This window comes from Malaclemys terrapin, chromosome 1 (genome assembly GCF_027887155.1).
Source record: "Malaclemys terrapin pileata isolate rMalTer1 chromosome 1, rMalTer1.hap1, whole genome shotgun sequence".
Lineage (NCBI taxonomy): Eukaryota > Metazoa > Chordata > Testudines > Emydidae > Malaclemys > Malaclemys terrapin.
In genome coordinates, this window is record NC_071505.1 from 296131450 (window position 1) to 296154905 (window position 23456).

Genomic DNA, 23456 nt, shown 5'->3' on the forward strand with positions numbered 1-23456 from the left:
TGATCAGGAACACCAGTGGTAGTTAAAAACTTCAGGAATCTAAAGTTATCAACAATGCCTCATTTGTTTGATTCTCACTGAACCTTCTCCTTGTCTTTCTCCACTGTGACCCTTTCACATGAACTGATCTCCCACTTCTGGTCTTCCAAGTCACTATGTGCTTATTCAGATCTCTCCTTATGACTCACTTCTGCGATGCCCACAGGAAGTGACTCAAGAATCATTACTTAAACGAAAATAAAAACTTTGAATTGAATCCTCTAACGATATACATAACCACATAATCTTATTAGCATAACCCTTGTCCGACCTCACCAATTCTTTCCCTACTTTTCATTACCTTCTTTGCCATCATGCCACATCTAAAATTAGATTGTAATTTCTTTGAGGCTGAGCCATTGTCTTTCTCTTTGTCCTGTAATGTGCATTCTACATGCTTGGACACTAGAAATATTTTTTGCATTCTAAGTTGCTAGGTTGTCATGAAATTAAAGACATTGTAAGAAATATTCCTTTCAGAAATTATTTCTCTTTTTGGGGGAAGGAAAAATTTTAAACCATCTGAATAATCTATCATAAATGTACTCCTTTCCCTAACAATTGAAGAATAACGCCTAAGTTTCTTGTTCACTTGTTGTAACACTGCACTCTTCAAGTCAAACATAATCACAGTGAATGACTACTTAAAAAAAACCCCACAAGTCTAATAACTTCATGATACATGCCAGGAACTTGATCGCTGATAGGACAACAATGTACAGCATGTGTTTCACATTTTAAAATCATGTTCAGTATCCTCTCTACTATTTTTAATATATATATTTTTGGCAGATGGTAGACATCATGTCAATTAACTTTTCACAACATTGTATTGGGCGATGTGAAAATGGAATCCTACTTAGAAATTCACTGGTCAGTTATTCACTGCTCAGAGTAATCAGAACCACATTTCTCTTTTTTTATCAGAAAAGTTAAAAAAAAAAATCAGACTCCTCCAAACAGAAAGTGTTCTAGGATCTAGTCAGGCAGTGGGCATGTTTTCAATCTGCTGGGGCCTTACATCTGTTTCTGTGTTCCCAGTGCGTTTGCATTTTTCTACTGGTTTCTCTCTTTCCCCTCATTAGCAGTTTAGGCCCATCTACACTACAGAGAGTTGCTGGGGAATTGAGTTACAAAATAATAGCACAAAACGTTAAAAAATGGATCAATCTTGTACTGTAGATCGAACAGGATCGAACCATGTTTTAGTCAATGTCCTCAATCTGGCCAAAGGTGGTCACTAGACTAGCATTTTCAGAGTAGCATGTTCTGTCCTCTGTTGTACCCTAGCATATGAATACTGAGGGATTGATTTAGTTGGGCCCTAGGTGTGGGCCCCTAGTGACAGAAGGCCATTCTACTAGGGGGAGGGGAATGTCACAGCAGAGTGATGTATACAGCTGGTCCACCAAGGGGCTGGAGCCAGCTGTCTTCATGAGATATGCATCCAGTTTCATGATGGTCATAAGTAGATCAATCTCTCAGCTGTACATATTTCACTACAGTGGAAACAGTATAATGCAGGGCATTCAGACTAAAATAGCAGATGACTATAACATTAAGAAGACATAGATTCTATACTGCACTTCCAATATTGTGAGCTGCTATAGGGGCCAATGCGGCCTGATGTAAGTTAGAGTAGCTCTTCGATAGCTCAGAATAACTGGTGTGTTCCAGCCACTCCCCATCCCAATCCAGCCACTCCCAACTGCATGCATGAAGACACTTGTCCCTCTTAGCAACAGAAATTGGTCCAACAAAAGATATTATCTCACCTCCCTTGTCTCTCTGCATGCAAGAAATCAGTTTAGATAACCCTGTGCCACAACTGCTCTGGGATATTTGCTATTCCACTCCGTGAGGTGACATAAAAGGATCTTAGCAGAGTACAGAACCTACACCACATTATTTTATATAGGCAAGAATGGTTCCTTAAAATAAAAAGATTAAATGTTTCTTAAACCAAACAATATGGGTGCCCGATCAATTGGATTTAGTAATTTATTCCAGCTTTTATGAATGCATCCCCCAGAACTTGTCTTCCACAGTCAATTTTAGTTCTACGAACCTCAGTCTCTTCTTGCATCATTTTTTCACCGCCTAACTTTGTTGACTTCAGTGAAGTTTCTCTTGATTTACACAAGTCTAACTGAAAAGAGAATCAGGACTTCTCAAATTAATAGACAGTATACATAGCTGCATGGAGCTTGTGAAAAGGAATTGTCTATTATACCTGTTACTTTATTCAGAAATAGATTACCACATTTTGGGGCCAGTTCTGCTTCCATTTAAGGAAGTGGCAAAACTCCCATTAATCAGTGGTAGCTGGATTAGGTCCATTGTAGCTGGAATGACTGGGTGCGGAGGATGCAGCTTTAGCGTAATTTAAACTACAGTAGACATTTTACACTTACATCTGGTTCTATCTTAGGCTTTTTTGGAAATGTTTCAAGAGACAGAGGACCTGATTGAAGCCCACTGAAGTCAATGGAAAGAACACAGTTGACTTCAATGGGCTTTGGATCAGGTCCATACTTAAGTAGTGTAGCAAAAAATCTAGAGCTTTAGAACAGGCAGCACCTAGTACAGTGGGATTTTGGTCCGTAACCAGGGTTCCTAGCATGATCACAATACAAAAAAACAATAAATAAATAAAAACAACAATATGGTTATACCAGTGACCTGCAGATAGTGAAGATATTTTTAACATCCACAGCACTATCTCCAATAACAATAAGAGGTTTTTGTAGTGAACAACTGATCTACAGTGTTTTGCAGACTGCTAGTTATTTAAAAAAATATTTTTCTTTAAATGCTATATTTAGCTCCAAACCACAATTTGGGGGAAATTGTGGCTTTTCATGATTTTCGGTTGATGAGTCATCTCATGGCTTTTCACCTGGAAAGTGCCTTTGACATTTTATTGCACTGTATAATGTGATGCAACTAATGTAACTCATGCGGTGCAGCACAATGTTACATATCAACTTTTTTTAAAGTGAGTATTAAAACAATGTTGATAAAGAAAATACACATTGCACAAATTAGCTGATGTGCCAGCCACACCCAGCTCCTCAGTTAAAATATGAAGTGAAATGTCATCTTGCTCAAAACTGTGCCTAAAACAACTAGAATTTAAGAGCAGCTTTAATATATCTCAAAATAGTTATATTTTAAGGCAGTGAGTCCCCTGTTCCTAAACTTTTACAGGTTATGTGGATATGTCCAGCATTTATTTGTGGATTTGAAAAATCCACTCCCCTGAGAGACGCAGTTAAACCGACCTAACCCCCACTGTAGACAGCACTAGGTCAATGGGAGAATTCTCCTGTCAGCCTAGCTACCCCCTCAGGAAGATGGATTACCTACACCAATGGCAGAACCCTTTCTCGTCGGCATAGGTAGTGTCTTCACTGAAGTGCTGCAGTGGTGGAGCTGCAGCAGTGCAGCTACGCCACTGCAGCATTTTAAGTGTAGACAAGCCCTGACAGTGCTGTCTACACTGGGGGCTAGGTCGGTTTAACTGCGCCACTCAGGTGTGTGGATTTCTCACACCCCTGAGCAACAGTTATACTGACCTAATTTCCTAGCATAGACCAGGCCTGAGTGAGAGAGAGACAGCCTGAAGGAGCACCTGAAAGTCCAGTGTAGTGGCTGACTCTGGAAGAAAACTGGGGAGAGTTGTTTTGGGTCAGGGTGCAGGCTGAAAAGAGTGCTCTTGCTGCTGTGAGCAAAAGAATCTGTTTCCTGCTATTTGATTCCCTCCTCATTCAGAGAAACAGGACTTTGTGCATTCTTTGTAAATAAACAATACTGCTTCAAAGAAAGACCTGACTATCACTAGTTTCTGCTCCTAACTGGATCACCCACAGAACCTCAAATGCTGACTATCCATTTGAGTCGAGAAGGGGAACATCCCCAGGGCTGGATTAAAGAATTTTGTGCTCCCTCATGCTATGGAAATTGGGGTCCTCCCCACCTTCCTTAAACTAAACAGAGCATGCGATACACAGTCTGTAAATATGAGAATAATTGCCATTTATAAATTGTGTAACTGCATAATATGTAATCAGCTGGCCAAGACTCTCGCAATTATAAATGCAAATGTGTATATACAGAGAGATATAGACAGATCTGAGAATTGGGGAGAGAGAGCATCCTGCATCACAATCCTATCCCTCTTTTACCTGTTCATTTCAGTGTAGGACCAGAGTTTTGGTTCCATTGGAAGTGAATGTTTGCAGCTCACTGAACACGCACACACAGGGTTGAGCTCAGTTTGAAAATGAATGCCTGTACCTGAATGAGTGCCAGCCACGCCCTAATAACATAGTAGGTTTGCAATGAGATTTGGTTGCTTCCTTTTAATGTTGACAATCAGGTAGCCTTCAGAACCTTAGGTCACCACAGGATTTAGATTTGTTTTTTTTTCATTTAACCGGATATCAGGAATAATACCTCATCCACCTTTCACGGAGAGATCAGATCTGTCCACCAGATCTTTCCCCAAATACCCAAACGAGATAATTATTCAAAACTGGCAAGGAAAGATCAGAGAAGACTTTTGAAAAAAATCTAATATGAAATATATGAATATTTAGTTTAAATATAAATGGCAGTCTGATTAATTTTTTAAAATCTAACCCCTTCTTTTGCTCTGGGAAACATTTGCTAAGTAGGCTAATCACTTGTATTTACGAAATGTGACTTAGAAATGAACTTGACGGTGCCCAGTTGGCTCCACAGCGATAGGGGAAAGACTTCCTGCTCAAAGCAGAACTGGCTGGAAAGAGCAAGTAAGTTAGTGCATTGGATATCTGAGCCTCCTCAGCCAGAAACACTTTGCTGGCTTTTGAAAAGCAGGCAAGGTTTAGAGAACTTTACCAGCTCCTCAGGGACAGGGGCACTGAGTCTCAGCTGGCTCTGGACACAAGTGTGAGCTGATTGAATACAAATAAGTGACTGGCTCTGAAAAGCTGATTGTGGGATTGGACTTCAGCAGCTGAGTAAGCAGGAAAGCTGGGTTTTGTCTGCCTGGGAAGAAGGGTGAACTTGGGTACCAGGATGGTCATCTACCAGGATCCTGAAGAGGACACCGTGACTCTGGTGGCTTGTGACACCAATGCCAACAAGGAGACAGAATGAATCAAAGATGAGCAGAACCTCAAAAAGAGACCTGAGAAACTGGACCCCTCCCAGAAGCCCCCCTACTTTTATATGTCTCTGTTCGCCATGGACATCTGGAAGAGTGCTGAGAAAAGCCTCAATTGCCTAGGGTACCAAACCTACCTGTGCTTCTGCTTAGGGCACCAAACCACAGTGTGCTGCGGCCCCATACACCAGGTCGCAATGCTACTCACTGAAGTTTGGCCTGCCCAACCAGTCATATGTCATGATATGTGGCAGCCGGGCCAAACTTGGCCAAGACTCAAATAGGGTTCCCACCTCTGAGAGGCAGAAAAAAACATCCACTGCCCCCCACACCAGCCTGACCCTCCTCTTTCCCTCTCAGGTGCCCCCACAAGCCTGACCCCCCAGGCCATTAGTCTCTACACCTGCCCCCTCCCAGGAGCCTCAGTCCAAGGAGCTCCCGCTCCCATCTCCTCCTAGAAGCCCCTGCCTCCCCCACCCTGACCCCCACTCTTTACTCCACCCTGCTGGCAAGCCTTGAGTCTGTCATTTACACCTTGTATACAGTAGGTTGCAGGGCTGCTACTACTGGGTCAGGCTTCTGTACCAGATATGGCCTGGCCCCAGAGCTTCCTTTCAGAGAGACACACCAGCTGTGTTCACTATAAGATCCTTTAATACACAGCCAGGAATGGCTGTTGTGAGCTTATGGTAAGGTCTGTTAAACATGGTACCACCTAGTGGCTGAGCAGCATAGTGCAAGTTGGCATTCCATTACATCTCCCCCTTTAAGTACCATAGAACCTCAGAGTTATGAGCATCAGAGTTACGAACTGACTGGTCACACACACACACACACACACACACACACACCCACCCCCTCATTTGGAACTGGAAGCATGCAATCAGGCAGCAGAGACAAAAAATAGCAAATACTGTACCTTACAGTGCCATGTTAAATGTAAATTATTTTAAAAAAGGAAAAGTAAAAAAAATTGACAAGGTAAGGAAACTGTTTCTGTGCTTATTTCATTTAAATTAAGATGGTTAAAAGCAGCATTTTTCTTTTGCATAGCAAAGTTTCAAAGCTGTATTAAGTCAATGTTCAGTTGTAAACTTTCGAAAGAACACCACAATGTTTTGTTCAGAGTTCTGAACATTTCAGATTTACGAACAACCTCCATTCCCGAGGTGTTTGTAACTCTGAGGTTCTACTGTATGACATTTCTACCATTTACAATATCATACTATCTTAAAGTTCAGTACGGATCAGTCTGTTAAGTGTCTCTGAATCATGCTGGTTTTCTAATGAGATGACCCAAATGTGTAACAACTTGGTCATCTGGCTGTCTATTAGTTGCAAAGACGGTCTCTGGTTGGTTTGGAATCTTTCAGTCTTCTTCTTGTTCTTCATCCAGCATCTGTAGAGTTTTCTCTGTTGATTGTTCTTACTGAGGAACAAACTGTAGATGTCAAAGATTTCTGTTGAACCCTTCACTGGTGATCTTGATCACCAGTGACCTGGGCAGTCAGTTCTTCCCTCCCCCTCCCCCCAACAGCTGAAGTTCTCCATCCTTTTTCTCCATCTAGTTTAACACAAACAAGGTCACCAGGTTCTAGACCTGGCATTTCTCTGAGTGACATCTAATGCCAAAGCATTTGTAAGCTCTTTTTATCTTTTAATGTAATTTCGCAGCCCTCTTCATGTCTGGCTACTTTGGAGATAGAACTACTGTTCCAACTTTGGAAAAGAACCTGAGTTGTCCTCCCACCAAGAATTGTGCTGGACTATATCCAGTAACTACTATTGGCATTGATGTATAGCTCAGAAGAGCAAGAAATCGATCTTCCTGCTGTAGGAGTTTCTTGGCTGGCTGTACAACTCTCTCAGCTTCTCCATTTTCTTGTGGGTAATGTGGGCTGCTAGTAATATGATCAAAATCATATTTTGTTCGGAATGACAAATTCTGCTGCAGTGAATTGTGGTCCATTGTTTGTTACTAGTTGTTCTGGAATACTGAAGTGAGCAAAAGTGCACTTCAGTTTCTCAATAACTCAGCAACATGTTATGTCTTTCAAGTATGTTATTTCTATATACACCTGAAAAAACAGTTCACTATTACCAAGTAATGATATCCTCTGAATTTGTGTAAATCTGCAGCTAGTCTCTTCCATTGTCAGTCTGGTAGAGGTGCTGTTATCAAAGATTGCAGAACTAACAAACAGACAACACAATGCAAACAATGTTCACATGCAGATACTTTATTCTTTATGTCTTTGCTGATGCCCAGCCTCCACACTGACTGGTTAGCCCATTCATGACATTTAGTTAGTCCTGATCCATGAAGGATATAAAGATTTAGGATTCCTCCTCTCATTTCATTTGGAATTATGATGCAGTCACCTTTAATTAGGAGTCCATTTGATCCGCTTAATTGTTCACATACCACAAAGTACTCTCTTGTCATTTCCTTAGTGTCCTTTAGATACTTGGGCCAGCCTAATGTAACTTAGAACTTCTTAAAAGGTGTGTGTGTGTGTGTGTGTGTGTGTCAAGGCTGCTTGTTGTAGTTGGTGCGGTCTCTTTTCTGACCCTTGTCTGTATGTGTCCACATCATCCATGTACACTTTACATCATCGTCTAGTTCACAGGTAGTTGAATGAGATACTGGGCTCCATGACAGTGTCTGCTACCACCAGATTTTCCCAGCAACATACATCTCTACCCTGATATAACGCAACCTGATATAATACAAATTTGGATATAACGCGGTAAAGCAGTGCTCTGGGGGGGCGGGGCTGCGCACTCCGGCAGATCAAAGCAAGTTCGATGTAACGCGGTTTCATCTATAACGCGGTAAGATTTTTTGGCTCCTGAGGACAGCGTTATATCGGGGTAGAGGTGTATTTAGCAAATGGGTTAAATCACATTAATCTTATAAAAAGACATTGGTGTCTCAGTGGTGTTTGATTCAGGACTTTTCCATTGATGAGGATTAAAGCAGTATATGGTCTGTTATCAATGTATAAGAGTCTAATCAATACTGATATATGTAAAAAAGTTCTCACGTGTCCATATGCTTGCCAGGCACTCCTTTTTCAATATGTCCATATTATTTTTATGCTTCTGCGAGTGTATGAGAGCAAATTACAGTTGGCTTTAACTCAAATCAATGTTGTTGCAACACTACACCACTAGTGTTCCCTCTATTTTTTTCCATCCTTGTGCAGAATGAATTTGGTTATGTGCAGCATCAATATCGAGGTAATGCTGAGATCTGGGAGCCATTGTGACTTTGTCGGATTACGTGAGAAAGTCATGGGAAAACTTCCCTATAAGGAAAGATTAGTACTATTTAGATTAGAGAGTGCATAGGTGAAAAAGGATATAATAGAGTTGCATAAAACAATGAATGGGATAGAGAAGGTAAATTGGGAGCTCCTATTTACCCTCTCTTAATACAAGAACAAGGTGGCATTCAATCAAAAGGAAGAGCAACACATCTAAAATTGACAGAAGGAAAAAAATTTAATATCATGAATAATTGACTTGTGGAACTCACTGCTAATAGATATAACTGTACACAAGAGTTTATAAGCATTCATAAAAAGATTACATGTTTATATGAATAAAAATACCCCGTCACCTGAGCAAGCAATGCTCTATGGAGAGACCCTGCTGCTACCAATGGCAGGTGGGAGACAAATACAAACAATTATTTTCCTTTCTAATGCTCCCTTCCCAGGATTCTAGAGCCCTCTCATCCCTATTCCTGTCCGCAGAGTAACTACTGACCAATCCTGCTCCTCCCTTTCTCCTGCTTCCAACTGCAGCTCCCTCCCTTTTCTCCCCATCAGAACCCATGATGAGTGGCTGATTGCAACTCAGCTCACTGCCTAAGTGACTAAGACTAATCTTTATCTAAGCACAGTAAACTGAGTGCAGACCAATGCCCTAAGCCTAAAGATCCAGCTCAATGCCTCTCTCCTCAAGGAGAAAAGAAAAGGACCTTTCTACTGCAGCCCCTTCTCTCATAGAGACAAGAAATATTCTCTTCCCCCCAGGTTCAGAAAGACAACCCCAAATAGGGTGACCAGACAGCAAGTGTGAAAAATCAGGACGGGAGTGGGGGGTAATAGGAGCCTATATAAGAAAAAGACCCAAAAATCGGGACTGTCCCTATAAAATCGGGACATCTGGTCACCCTATCCCCAAAAGTGTGAGTAGGTACCTTTTATAGGCCTGAGGGACAGTGTATGTGTGTGGGGAAGTGAGTGTGAGCAGATGTGTGGGTTTGAGGGAGCAGTGAGTGGGAAAACAAGAAAAAGAGGGAGGATAAGATACACCAAAATATACAGTCAACTGAAGGGAAAAAAAGGAGTGAAGGAAAAGAGAAGGAAATATAAAGACAAGCAATACATAATACTATTAATATAAAGCTATTTTTATTAATATTGTTCTATTGCTTTGGATTCTCATTAACAAAAATGTTTTATATCCCATTAGTTTCCTGAACGATCCAGTCCACACACAACCCCCCCGCCCCAGTTAATGGAGGAGTAATACTAAAAATACTAATAGTTTGCACCTCTTCCTTCTGAGATCAGATAAGTTTATACATTTGATTTAGCCACACAATAACTATTTTGAAGCCGGTAAATATTGTCAACTCCTTTCTACAAATGGAAAAATTGTACTAATATTATTTCTCTAATAGTAGCTTTATGACAAAGTAGTCTGGTCCCCAAGTGCACAGTGTAAGAGCACAGAGGTCAGGTCATTTTTCTCAATGAAACAATGTATTTTTTTAAGTGTGTTAGCTATTTTTAAAAAGCTGTTTTCCATTTCAACTCAATTATACTAGAGTAAGAAAAATAATGTATCATTTTCTATTGTCCGGTTGTGAGAGCAGTAGCAGTTTTCAAAGCTGATAAATAATGTAAGCTCCAAGACCAGATTTTAATATAAATTGCAATGTTTAATAAATTGTGTACAGTGCTGCTGAGGGAGCCCTGTCTCCCCGCCACAGCCCTGGGGCAAGGCTTTTCTCCCCTCCCCCATAGCCCTGCATGCCCCAAGCACCCCAAACCCCCATCACGACCCCCCTCCACACCCCACTGCCCCCACCCACCCTACACATCCTCCACACTCACCTATGTGCACGGCTGCGCAGCTGGTGCGTGGCCTTTGATGGCCTCCTGTGCAGAGGCAACACAGTACACCACCTAGGCCGTAGCTGCTTGCATCCTTGCTGGCCATTGTGGGTTGTTCACATCATAGTACTTGAGAACTGGAGCTGTTGAGATAATTTGTTTGATCTTTTTGAAGGCATTTTCTTCATTTGGTCCCTATAACCACAATATGTTGGATTTTAGTAGTTCATTCAGTGATTTTGTCACTGTAGGAAGGTCTTGTAGGTATCAACCATGGTAATTTACCATCACCAGGATGTATCTCAGTTCTGGCACATTCATTGGTGCACTCAAGTCTCAAATTACATAAGAAAGGCCATACCGGGTCAGACCAAAGGTCCATCTAGCCCAGTATCCTGTCTACCAACAGTGGCCAATGTCAGGTGCCCCAGAGGGAGTGAACCTAACAGATAATGATCAAGTGATCTCTCTCCTGCCATCTCCTGCCAGTAAAATTGCTTTTACTTGCTCAGGCCTAGGATTGATTCCATCTTTGTTTATTGTCTGTCCCAAAAACTCAATTTGGGGAAAGGTGGAAAATGCACTTTTCTTTGTTTAGCTTCAGTCTGAACCGACACATTAGACTTAGAACTTCATGGAGGGGTTTGTTGTGTTCTTCTATTAAAGACCTATATATCAAAATATTGTCCATGAAAACTACAACTCCATTTTTCACTAACAGTTCTGCCATCTCTCTTTGGAAATTTCAGGTGCACTAGTAATCCCCCAAAATAGTCTTTGAAAGCAAAATCTCCAAAGGGTGATAAATGTAGTCAGTTTTGAAGTCTCTTTGGCTAAAAGAATTTCCCAGAATCTGCTTGAGGCTTGGAGAATACAGCTTCTAAGCTAGTTTCAGCTTTTCCAAGCTGGGCAAATTGCTCTAGATTTTGCTGTTTGCCTAGCTCAGACTGCCTTGCTATTTGAATATCTGTGTATAGGATAAAGTCTCTCCAATTGTAGCTGCTGTGAAAGATTTGTATCTGTTAACCCAATAAATAGCCTCTCTTTGATATTTTCACATTTTGCTGTCCCAAAATCACAATTTCCAACCAATGAATCAGGAGTGCTTATGAAAGATTCAACATTTTCTCCTGATTCTTGAATTCTCTGGTGTAAAACATGCTTTTATATCTCAGATAAATGTGGTTTATGAAAAACATGCATCAAACATAGCCATAATCCCTTCATAGTCATCGTTGTGATCATCTTCAGTAAAGTAAAAGATTTAAAGATATGTTCTGCTTGCATTCCCCTTAGCATAAATTACAGAACATACCTGAATATTTCTAGTTTCCTTTTGGAGTTTGGTTGTAATGTGAAATCTTGCAAAATACTGTTTGCAGTCTCTCCATTGGAAAGGTTTATCGCAGCTGAAGTTCTCTGTGGCACTGAACAGAGGGATGTTGATGAAATCTTGCAAAATTTGTTGCTTTTTCCCCTCCTTCTGTCTGCAACCTTTGTTGCTTTGTTCCTTCTGTTTCTGTTCTCTCTGGCACTAGTTTGCTTCTGACTCCATGTCATGTACACCTTATAAACAGTAGGTTGCATGGCTGCTACTAACAGGTCAGGTTTCTGTACCAGATATGGACTGGTCACAGAGCTTCCCTCTCAGCTCTGTTCGCAATAAGATCCTTTAATGTACTGCCAAGAATGGCTCAGCTGTTGCGAGCTTGTTAAGGTATATTACACGTGGCTGAAAAGTATAATACAATTTAGCATGCCATTACAGGGTGCATCCTGCTTTCCGGCAAGGAGAGGAGCAGGCGTCTTAGCTATCATGCCAGCAGGTTGAGGGCCTGGCGTATGGAGCGGAATGCGGGTGCCACTCTAGGAGTGCTCCCAGCAGTCATGTGACCTGCATGCTATAGTGAAAGTAGCTGCTAGTGCATCCCCCCAACCCTCCTTGTGTGTGCAGTAGCTGTTGCAATGGGGAGGGAGAAGTTACTGACTTGTAACTTACAAATAACTTGTAAATTACAAGTAGGGAAAAAAGAAACATTGTAACCAGCAATGAAGGAGAAAAACTGTCCAGGCCCTTTAAAAACAGACCAAGTGGCAACCCTAGGCCCAAAGCTGGTCAGGGCCTCCTTGAGATCAGGGGTCCAGTGCAAGTAAACTGAGTGCAGATTGGTTAATCCAGGCCTGAACATCCCTCTATTCCCCAAACCACCTTCCCATCTCCAACATTTTTTGGGGGGGAAAATAGATGAATCTTGCTGCATACCAAGAGGGCCCCAAATCTGGACTCTGGTGGACTAAAGAAGGAAATAAGTTCTAATTCATGGACCCCTTACTGAGAATGCCTTGTGGCCAGTGTCCTGCTGTTTAAACTACAGGGCTGTTAGTTTGAGTGCCCTGGCCTTACTCCTCTTCTGCACAGGCTAGCAGACTGCAGCAGCTGTGAGGTGAAGCACATGCTCCAGCTTGAAAAAATGGCCAGTACTGCTTTCCAGCACACTCATTCCAATGTCTATGTCCCCAGACAGAATGCCCCTGGAGCTAGACCAGTGCAAAACCTGTGTGTGTGCACACCTCTCCCTGTGTCTCTCTCACCCACACATTGTGTCTTGCAAATTAAGGCACCACAGAGCCCTTTGGAGAAACAGCAGTGTTGACCTATGAGCATAGTGACATCCTGCCAAAATCTTGATGTCACAATGGATGCTCAGGTAAATATGCAACCATGTGTCTAAGTCCTTCAGACTCCAGTACCTGAGAAATAACAAAATAAAATGCTGGTCAAGTGGAAGCAAAAGCCGGTAAGGAAAAAAACAGTTTATTTATATGCTTCTCTTGAGGGGCAAGGGAAGAAATCCCAATGACTGAGTAACTTATTTGTAAATGTAATTGCTAATATCACCATATATTTAGTTTGTATACAGTTGACATTCAGGCACTGAGGTTGCACAAGGTCACAAACCATACTTAGGATATAAACTTCTGCAGCCCTGAATGTACTGGTTTAATTGTAGGTGGTTGACAATGGGATGGTTAATTCAGCTGTTTTTCCTGTTGTAGGTCAGGAGTGTGCATTTCTCTTCAATGGGGGAGGCCAAGTATTTAGGCTGTGCCTGCACTGAGAGCAGAACTATACTCATGTTTAAACATGTTTTTTGCTAACAGAGTTTTAAAATTATTTTCCTGAGTAATGTCAACAGGGATGTTTTGTCTGAGAACCATGTTGGAACTATAGGATAAAATAGTGCTACAAATATAGCAGTGTTGGGGGGTCCCACTTAAAAGACAGTTGTCCACTGACTTGTTCCATTCTGTAGGAAAGAGCTTAATTCTTAAAAAACAGCTGGGTCTCATCATCGTTGCATAATGGAACCTTGGAGGGGACTGATGTGTTTTAATGAGGTCCCCTGATATTGCTTAATTCATAGTATAGACGGAACCATATATCACCTGGTAGGGACAGAATCTGTCGCATAGCATGACTAATAATTCAGTTATAAGGCAAAATAATTCCTGCTTACATTGCTCTTGTAGATTGTGCTAGAACCCTGCTAGCAACAACTGTGTGTGTGCCCAATTCACCCCTGCCTTGAGCCTTGTGTCAACATCTACAGCTGTGCATAGTCAGTGAAAGGTAGCTATAAAGTGCTGTTAATTTAATTTAGTAACATTTTACAACCGCTTTGCATAGGTGTAAATGACTACACAAGGTACAAGAGTGGAAAAATCAGGGTATGTGTGCTGAAATGAAAGTCCTTCCACTGACTTCAGTGGGTGTTGGATTAGGCACATAGTTCTGCAGGTAGCATAGGCAGGGTCCCTGATGAAAGCCAGGTTACATCATGAAAGTATAGCCAGGGTCTTCGATGAAAGTTGGAGTTGAGTTATTTTAGCAATCTGAATTTTACTGTGCCCTTATGAGGATTAGCTTTCTATAACCTGTCTTGTATTTTATATTGATAATTTGACATTTGTGAAATTGTATATGAAAATTAATTTTGTTCCTGGTTGTGGTGTTTAGTGTAGAAGTCACTTCTGGCTGGCTTGATGTAGGAAAAACCAATTTGGGCCCCACTTTTGCCTACAAGTGACAGGCCCATAGCTGTTATAAAATGTCTGGCAGCGGAAATTTAGCTCCATCTATTGAGTGGGTCCAATCCAGCCGCAGTTGAAGTAAATGGGAGCACAATCAGACCTATGGATACTGTTATGCTGAAAAGTGTTAATGTCTGCCAATAAGCTTGTATTTGATCTCTAGGCAATCGCAGACCTCATTAAAGCTGATGGGCATTCTAATCACCTTTTATTCAGGTTAAATGGAAGAAGCAATTAAACTATTTTATGGAGTAAGGTAGCTGAAACAATAGAAGTCACTGCTTAAGGCACGGGGCCACATGGAAAGGCCTGAGCAAGAACTAACTCAGGAGAAGTGCCTTCTCTGGGAACTGATTGCAAAGGCAGGAGCTGGGACATTGATTGGTTGTAGCTATGTTTGTGTGGGTGTCAGAAACAGAAAAGAACCAGAAAGCCATAGCAGACAGCAGCAGGGGAAGCAGGAGTGGGGATGGCCTGGGAGGAAGCTAAGGGCTAGTCTACACTGGCAACGCTAAAGCATTGCCATAGCAGCGATGGCACAGGGAGAGAGCTCTCTCAGCGCTCTTAAAAAAACCACCTCCACGAGGGGCGTGGCTCCCAGCGCTGGTGCACTGACTACACTGGCACTTTATAGAACTGAAACTTGCTGCGCTCAGGGGTGTGTTTTTTCATACCCTTGAGTGAGAGTTGCAGCGCTGTAAATTGCCAGTGTAGACAAGCCCTAAGTGACAGAGTTTCTTTTGCAAATAGTACTTGCTAAAAAGGCAGACTTTGATTTCTGAACAAGAAAAGTGTCTGCTGTTGTCTGTTCATACTGTGTTCAGGGACATAGGACTTGGTCTATGCTCTTTGGTGAATTTTACTGTGCCCTTATGAGGATTAGCTTTCTATAACCTGTAAATAAATATATATTATCATAAATCATATTATCAGTTTCTCCTCCTAATAGAAACAACCTGTCAAGGCCCCAAATACTGGGTTAACTGTTTGGGCCAAGGGGCAACAGTATGTAAAACTACAGATCATGCCACTACTAAAATACTACACAAAGGCCTAACAGATGTTGTTTCATTCTCAGAATTTGTGATCTGGAAAACTGCAATTGGTCACTTTAGCAGGGTGGTTTGTCCCTTAAGGGTTAGAAGTCTGGGGCAAGCCTACCCCAGTTACTCAGGAGGTACACCTGAGCAGGGATGACCTGATTCTATTTAAAAAAAAAAAAAAAAAAAAGCAACAGAAAGCTGCTGGGGGATGGGCAGAGAGTGAGCAAGCTAGCTGGCTGTTGGGGAGGAGGGGTTGCTACCTGTTTAAGACTGGGGTGAAAGACTTTTGCATTGACTTGTGAACATATCAATAAAATCAGACCATGAGCAGGGCTGTTGTTATTAGACTCATGAAAGCTTGTGTGGAGTTTATTTAAGAATCCCCTTGATGGGGGGAAATTGAGGTGAAGGGCTACTTACAGGGCTCCCCGGAGGCCATACAGGGATGCCTGAGAGCAGGCCACTCACTGACAGTCACTTGAATCACTGATGATTAATGTTTCCATCTTTAATTGCTGGTATTCCCACAATGCATGTTAAAAGTAGCTTTCATCACATGATTGTGAGAAATTGCTTTCTTTACTCTTCCACTCCCATAAATCAGCTGTTTTTGGGGTACTAACAAAGTTCAGATGTGCCTAAAAAAAGTCCATTGTCAAATGCAAGATATGTATGTATGTAAGGTTTATACATGTGTGTGGTGTTACAGATAGATTGAGTTATTCATCGTGAATCTTTTTTCTAAACGTGGTTGTCTTGTAAGCTTGGTGCTACTGTGGTGCCATCAGCACTGCATCTGTTAGGGATTTACTTTTATATTTAGGACTCTATAGGCAAATAGCATGGCTCAGATTAGATCATGCCCCCCCCCTGATCAGCGCATGGAGGAGACCGTCTGCATATAGTTCTCTTCCCTTCTGTGCAGAAGGGTAGACACAGCTGTGTTCACTGCATCATTCCCCTCTTCCCTCATCTGGGCCCCATATGAGATTCTCTACAAATTGGGGTGCACTAAGAAGGTAGAAGAAAAAGGCAAGCTGAGGACAGGGGATGATGTACCTTGCCAACTGGAGAATTTCCAGATAAGATTTATAGCCCTAGGCTGCATTGTCTTTTCCTTGGAGCAGAGGTAATCCATTATTTTTTGTCAAGGTCCAAATTTTTTGGTCAAGGTATAATCAAGCTCCAGACTCCAGAGAAAATAATACAAAAATAACAATGATGATGATAATAATTAATAATAATTAAAAAAAAAGATTTTGCAGTCCATTCAAAAGCATTTGGTGGTCTTGATTTGGCCCACGGTCTGCCTATTGACTACCCCTGCCTTGGAGTTTTCTCCCAGGAGTCCTGGGGACAGCTGTGAGAAATGAGTCTCTGATAGCATGACTCCTAGGAAGCTTTATTGTCGGGGACTCAGAGATGGGGCTGCCAGAGCCTGTGAGGAGGTGTAGGGCCTTTGAGTGGTTGGTTCTGGCTTCCTGCATATCTCTGTGGATCCCTTAGGATTTGCCAGGTTTTAAGAGTGAGCCCCATGGCCTTTTCCACGGGGGCGGAGGAAACAAAGTTCAGATGTGCATAAAAAAAGTCAGTTATCAAATACAAGATATGTATGTATGTAAGGTTTATACATGTGTATCATGTTGCAAGGTTATTGAACAAACAAACTGTACTGAAAATAGAAAAGGGAGGCAACAAAAATATATAGACTTAGTTAATGTTTGAGGAGGAAAGCCACAGCGCCAGATTAGCTCCTCCCATGTGGGAGCTTGCAGGAAAGGACCAGAGAGTATGAGGCTTCACAGCATTCTCAGAACAGAATTGCTTCTGGTGAGAAGGACTTGTGGGACTGGAGAATGAGCAGGGGTCAAGGCCTCTCAGTTGTGTGACTCCATGGGGGGTACAACACTGCTTGGATGGATGGCCCTCCATTCTGCTTTGCTGGCCATCTTCTCATCTGAGAGAATGGCTCTAGCAGAAGTCATGCTGCCATAGCTCAGCCTTCCAGTTAGTCCCACAGGAGATAATGCGTTGAGCACCATTGATTTCCTAATAGATTTCCCCATTGAAATCCTGGGATTGATCAGGAAATGATATTGTGTCTGATCCTCTGTCTCAATCCCTGACCATAGGTCCCTCCCAGCCCTAAAACTTTGCAGAGGGAAGACCTTGTGGAGGAACCACAGAGAAATTTCATAAGGTCCTAATGAAGACAAGATGATGCTGTCGGAGGACAATCCCCACTTCTATGCTGTTAAGGAAGTTCTGCCCAGGTAGAATCCTTTCTGCTTGTGTAAGTGGATCCAGACTGAGGGCAGCAGAAAGCCAAAATGAATGCCAGCCAAAGGAGTTAAGGGGTCTATAAAAGGGCTTTTATAAATATTTTGGGAAAAATTCTAGACAAGAAGGATGTTCATTTATAATAACAGATTTATTTGGGCATAAGCATTCATTGTTAAAAAAGCCCACTTCTTCAGATGCATATGCCCAAATAAATCTGTAAGTCTTTAAGGTGCCACCGGACTCCTCATCGTTTTTGTGGATACAGACTAACATGGCTACCCCTCTGATACTTGAGGTTCGTTTATGAGTGATGAAATCAATGATGACTGAAATGTCAGAGAGTTGCTGTTAAAATCTTTCTTTAACATAAAAAATAAAGATAGGAGATTTGGTGAATTAGAAAGTTATGAATACCTTGTAGGAATAGCTATCAATAAAGAACAGTCAAGGGAACGCTTGGAAAATGTGAACATTTACAAATTAGTGGGTATCAATGACATGCAACCTAAGGTGTTGAGAAAATGGACTAATACATTTACTAAGCCACTGATAATTATTTTTTTTAAAAGCCATGGAGAACTGGGGAGACATCAAATAGTCATAGAAAAGTTCTTCAGTGCCGCATTTGCAACAAAGAGAAGAAGATTGCCATAGCCAGGATTAATCTGGTAAGTGGTAAGTCTAACTTCAGGCCCATTCTTCATCAAAATAATGGATCAAATAGTAAGGGAAAAGTCAATGAACATCTAGGTCTAGTCTGCTGCCATTGAATAACATCAACCTTGATGGGAGCAGAGTTAGGTCATGGCTAAGACCTTTTGAATTCCCACCCCTGTAGAATTAGAAGACCAGAACAAAACATGACAGACAAGCTGGATAGCTTCTTTTGATCCAACTACAAATTTGGAGTCCAATCCAGCAAGCTTTACTCATGTGAGTCATCCTTAACATGAAGACCCATGAGTCCAACAAATGAAGTGACTGCAGTAAATAAATGACGAATGAATGAAGAGAATTCAGGAAATAGAGTACATTGATTTTAGTAAAGCTTTTGATGTGGTGTTTCATGAAATCTCACTCATGAATAAATTCATATTGTTTTGGGTCTGAGTACTGTTACATGGACTGAAAATTAACTGAAGGACCTTCTGAAAAAGGATAAGGGTCACACTATTCTCTGTGGTAATGTTACCTTCCAGCCCCCTCTCTCCCAATCATATAGTTGGTGGCCTCCCTCAACCAAAAGTGGGGCTCCCTTCTCCTCTTCCCACTGTGATTGTGAGTTTTTTTTGGGTGTGGGGGCGGGGGGGAGGAGGGAATGTTCAGTTCAATAAGCCCTGTCTGAGTTCCCTAGTTCAATTAATCCACCAGGGGAGAACACGCCTATTACATTAGATCATATGGGGATGTACCAACATAATTCTTATGAGTCTCATCACTATACCTGGCCAAAATTATCTTTATGTAGATTCCTCCATGTAGGAGTGGAATACAGAGCAACTTCAGCTGCATTGCCCAAGAGGAGCCTCCCTAGTTATGCGGCACCAGAGGAGCTACTGGGCTGCAAAAATCCCATAACCTATACTCAGAGTCTGATTTAAGAGCAGAATTAAGAAACAGAATTAGAAATTAGAATTCTATAAATATCTCAGATACAAATAAAATGTATGTGCGCCTCTCTCACTTCTGCTTCTGGGCTGCAGACTTGAATTACCAGATTAGGAAATCCTAAAAGCTATAATCATCATATTTTGAAAAGCAGTACATTCATCAGTATATAGCAACATGGAGGGGATCTCCTGGCTGCCCAGAAATAAACTCAGGGGAAAGAAATAAGGGCACATGGAGGCTCATGCTTCAGATTTAGCTCATGCACAACTGCTTGTATTTTGTCATTTTGGAGGCGTGGGCTATAGGCCTTGAATGTGTCTGCATAGTGACCCAATCCCCACCCTGGAGCATTGATACTTCAGGGGTAACAGCTGGCTGCTTGCTCCCCATTCTATTAGTGAAGGCTTAAATTTTGCTGGAGATTTTAAACCGCCAAGAAAATGGAGATGCTCCCTGAAATGGCTGGTTATTTGCACCATATGCATACAGAGATTATAGTAGTGTAGCCATAACCTTAGTCAGTAATAGCTTAGAATGCTGTCCTCCAGTTCAATATCTACTGGACCCTAAAACTACTTGATGGAAAAGGGCATCAAGAATTAACCCCAGACTACATAACCACTGTGAGTGCTGGTGACAGTTCTTAGGTTTGACAAAAGCCACCAAACAAGACCAAAAGGTTTGAAACTATATGCTGTATTCATCCCTGTGATAGTGCTGAGTATGCTGCAGGAATGGAGGAGCAGTGGCTTGAGATACAAGGGGAATAGCCTTTCAGCACTTGGCAGGCAGCAGACAAGCAGCAGCCATAGAATAGCTGGGGCGTAGGAATGCTGCAGCCATCACTCCTCTCCTCCCACCACCCCGGCTGCCGCTTGCTTGTTGCCGAATGGATCTAGCATGCCCTCTGAACTGAAAGGGCGTTCCCTGGGAGGGCCTTATGGCGACTTTCTGGAATACACCTCTACCCCGATATAACGCTGTCCTTGGGAGCCAAAAAATCTTACCACGTTATAGGTGAAACCGCGTTATATTGAACTTGCTTTGATCCGCCGGAGTGCGCAGCCCCCCCGGAGCGCTGCTTTACCGCGTTATATCTGAATTCGTGTTATATCGGGTCGCGTTATATCGGGGTAGAGGTGTATATGGCATAGCGTGGTCACAGTGCAGCAGTGAATTCCTTCCTTGCTCCCTACGAAGAAACCACCAAATATAGGGTGTAAAACCTTTTCTTTTTGAGAGCACGGGTTGAAAATGAATCTGAATAAAGCAGCAAATCTTGCTCTAACCTCAGCAGGTGTGGAGGGCCTCATGACAATGAAAATAGTATAGTTGCAGTGCAGCATGGGGCAGGGTTTTGGAAGAAAGGGCCCACAGGAGTATCCACGGTAGGGAACCTTTTTCCTGAGGAAGGGATAAGAGAAACAACAAACCACACATGACAGATATTAGTTATATCACTTAATGCGCTACTGGAAGGTGCTAAGGCAATGAGGGCAGTATAAGGACATGTATAGAATAGAAAGCAGTGCAGAGGGTGTGTTAGGGCAGGCTGGCAGTAGGACTGGAAGATCTGCAGATCTATATGGGTCATTTGTTGGTCTTTCCTCCCTGGGGGGAAGTATGCTTTTCCCCTGAGGATGGACCAAGCATCCAGCTCAGACACTTGGGCTGATTGCTGGTGTGTGGATTTACCCCTTAGGAATAAATATTTTGCTTCTTTTTCAGATACGTTGTTATAGCTAGGTGTATGACAATGCCAAATAAAGGTTAAAGGGACACAGAGTAACAGGGTAACATTAATTCACAACCATGATGGACAAGCGCAGCCTGAGGGGTGAGGGGCACCCAAAGTTTGGAGAAAGATGCCTTGAAAAACCTTTGCAATATTTTATCCTTAGTGAGACCACTAGAAGAATCCCTATCTTGATGGGGTCACCACAGGATCTAAAGCTGAATCTGAATTAAAGGCCCATTGCAGTCAATGGAATTCTTTCTGTTGATTTCAGTGGGCTTTAGATCCAGCCTGGTAGGTACTGAGAAAACTATGTCAGGCTGTGACAATTTAAGTGAGGAGAATTTAAAAGCAGTGATATGTTAAGCCTTGATCTTGCATTTGGGTGGACTTTAGTGTTCAAATGAAGCCCCATTAAATGGGTTCTGACTAGCACTGGGACTATGAGTTTAAAAGTCTCATTGAAACACACACAGGAAAAGTCTTTAGTCTTTAAAATGAATCCCAAATGAACGCATTTTCCTCACCCAAACATGAGTGAGACCTTCCAGGTCTAGAAAATCTTTATATGACACTTTTTCAATTATCATAGGACTCCCATCTTGTTTTACTCAAATGTCCCTTAATAGGAAATAGTTCTAATTTCAGACTTGTTGGCACCCTCCCACAATTATCTGTGGCATACTCTTCCAGTAATGTAAAAACTGGCATCAGATATGTCAACTCATGAAGTTGAGGAATAGTTAGTTATCAATTTTAAATTCATAGATTCATAGATTCTAGGACTGGAAGGGACCTCGAGAGGTCATCGAGTCCAGTCCCCTGCCCGCATGGCAGGACCAAATACCGTCTAGACCATCCCTGATAGACATTTATCTAACCTACTCTTAAATCTCTCCAGAGATGGAGATTCCACAACCTCCCTAGGCAATTTATTCCAGTGTTTAACCACCCTGACAGTTAGGAACTTTTTGCTAATGTCCAACCTAGACCTCCCTTGCTGCAGTTTAAACCCATTGCTTCTGGTTCTATCCTTAGAGGCTAAGGTGAACAAGTTTCCTCCCTCCTCCTTATGACACCCTTTTAAATACCTGAAAACTGCTATCATGTCCCCTCTCAGTCTTCTCTTTTCCAAACTAAACAAACCCAATTCTTTCAGCCTTCCTTCATAGGTCATGTTCTCAAGACCTTTAATCATTCTTGTTGCTCTTCTCTGGACCCTTTCCAATTTCTCCACATCTTTTTAAAAATGCGGTGCCCAGAACTGGACACAATACTCCAGCTGAGGCCTAACCAGAGCAGAGTAGAGCGGAAGAATGACTTCTCGTGTCTTGCTCACAACACTCCTGTTAATACATCCCAGAATCATGTTTGCTTTTTTTGCAACAGCATCACACTGTTGACTCATATTTAGCTTGTGGTTCACTATAACCCCTAGATCCCTTTCTGCCGTACTCCTTCCTAGACAGTCTCTTCCCATTCTGTATGTGTGAAACTGATTTTTCCTTCCTAAGTGGAGCACTTTGCATTTGTCTTTCTTAAACTTCATCCTGTTTACCTCAGCCCATTTCTCCAATTTGTCCAGATCATTTTGAATTATGACCCTGTCCTCCAAAGCAGTTGCAATCCCTCCCAGTTTGGTATCATCCGCAAACTTAATAAGCATACTTTCTATGCCAATATCTAAGTCGTTGATGAAGATATTGAACAGCGCCGATCCCAAAACAGATCCCTGCGGTACCCCACTCGTTATGCCTTTCCAGCAGGATTGGGAACCATTAATAACAACTCTCTGAGTACGGTTATCCAGCCAGTTATGCACCCACCTTATAGTAGCCCCATCTAAATTGTATTTGCCTAGTTTATCGATAAGAATATCTTGCGAGACTGTATCAAATGCCTTACTAAAGTCTAGGTATACCACATCCACAGCTTCACCCTTATCCACAAGGCTCGTTATCCTATCAAAGAAAGCTATCAGATTGGTTTGACATGATTTGTTCTTCACAAATCCATGCTGGCTGTTCCCTATCACCTTACCACCTTCCAAGTGTTTGCAGATGATTTCCTTAATTACTTGCTCCATTATCTTCCCTGGCACAGAAGTTAAACTAACTGGTCTGTAGTTTCCTGGGTTGTTTTTATTTCCCTTTTTATAGATGGGCACTATATTTGCCCTTTTCCAGTCTTCTGGAATCTCTCCCGTCTCCCATGATTTTCCAAAGATAATAGCTAGAGGCTCAGATACCTCCTCTATTAGCTCCTTGAATATTCTAGGATGCATTTCATCAGGCCCTGGTGACTTGCAGGCATCTAACTTTTCTAAGTGATTTTTAACTTGTTCTTTTTTTATTTTATCTGCTAAACCT

General features: G+C 42.0%; 1 long non-coding RNA gene across 1 annotated transcript; it reads right to left on the bottom strand.

Annotated features, from left to right (window-relative positions):
- Positions 1 to 7708: 7708 nt before the first annotated feature.
- On the bottom strand, positions 7709 to 20919 carry LOC128829599 (uncharacterized). Its single transcript, XR_008443354.1, has 4 exons — positions 20642 to 20919; positions 11639 to 13074; positions 10324 to 10466; positions 7709 to 8502 (listed from the first exon to the last, which is right to left on the bottom strand). It is a non-coding gene; the product is annotated as an uncharacterized LOC128829599 (long non-coding RNA).
- Positions 20920 to 23456: the final 2537 nt, after the last annotated feature.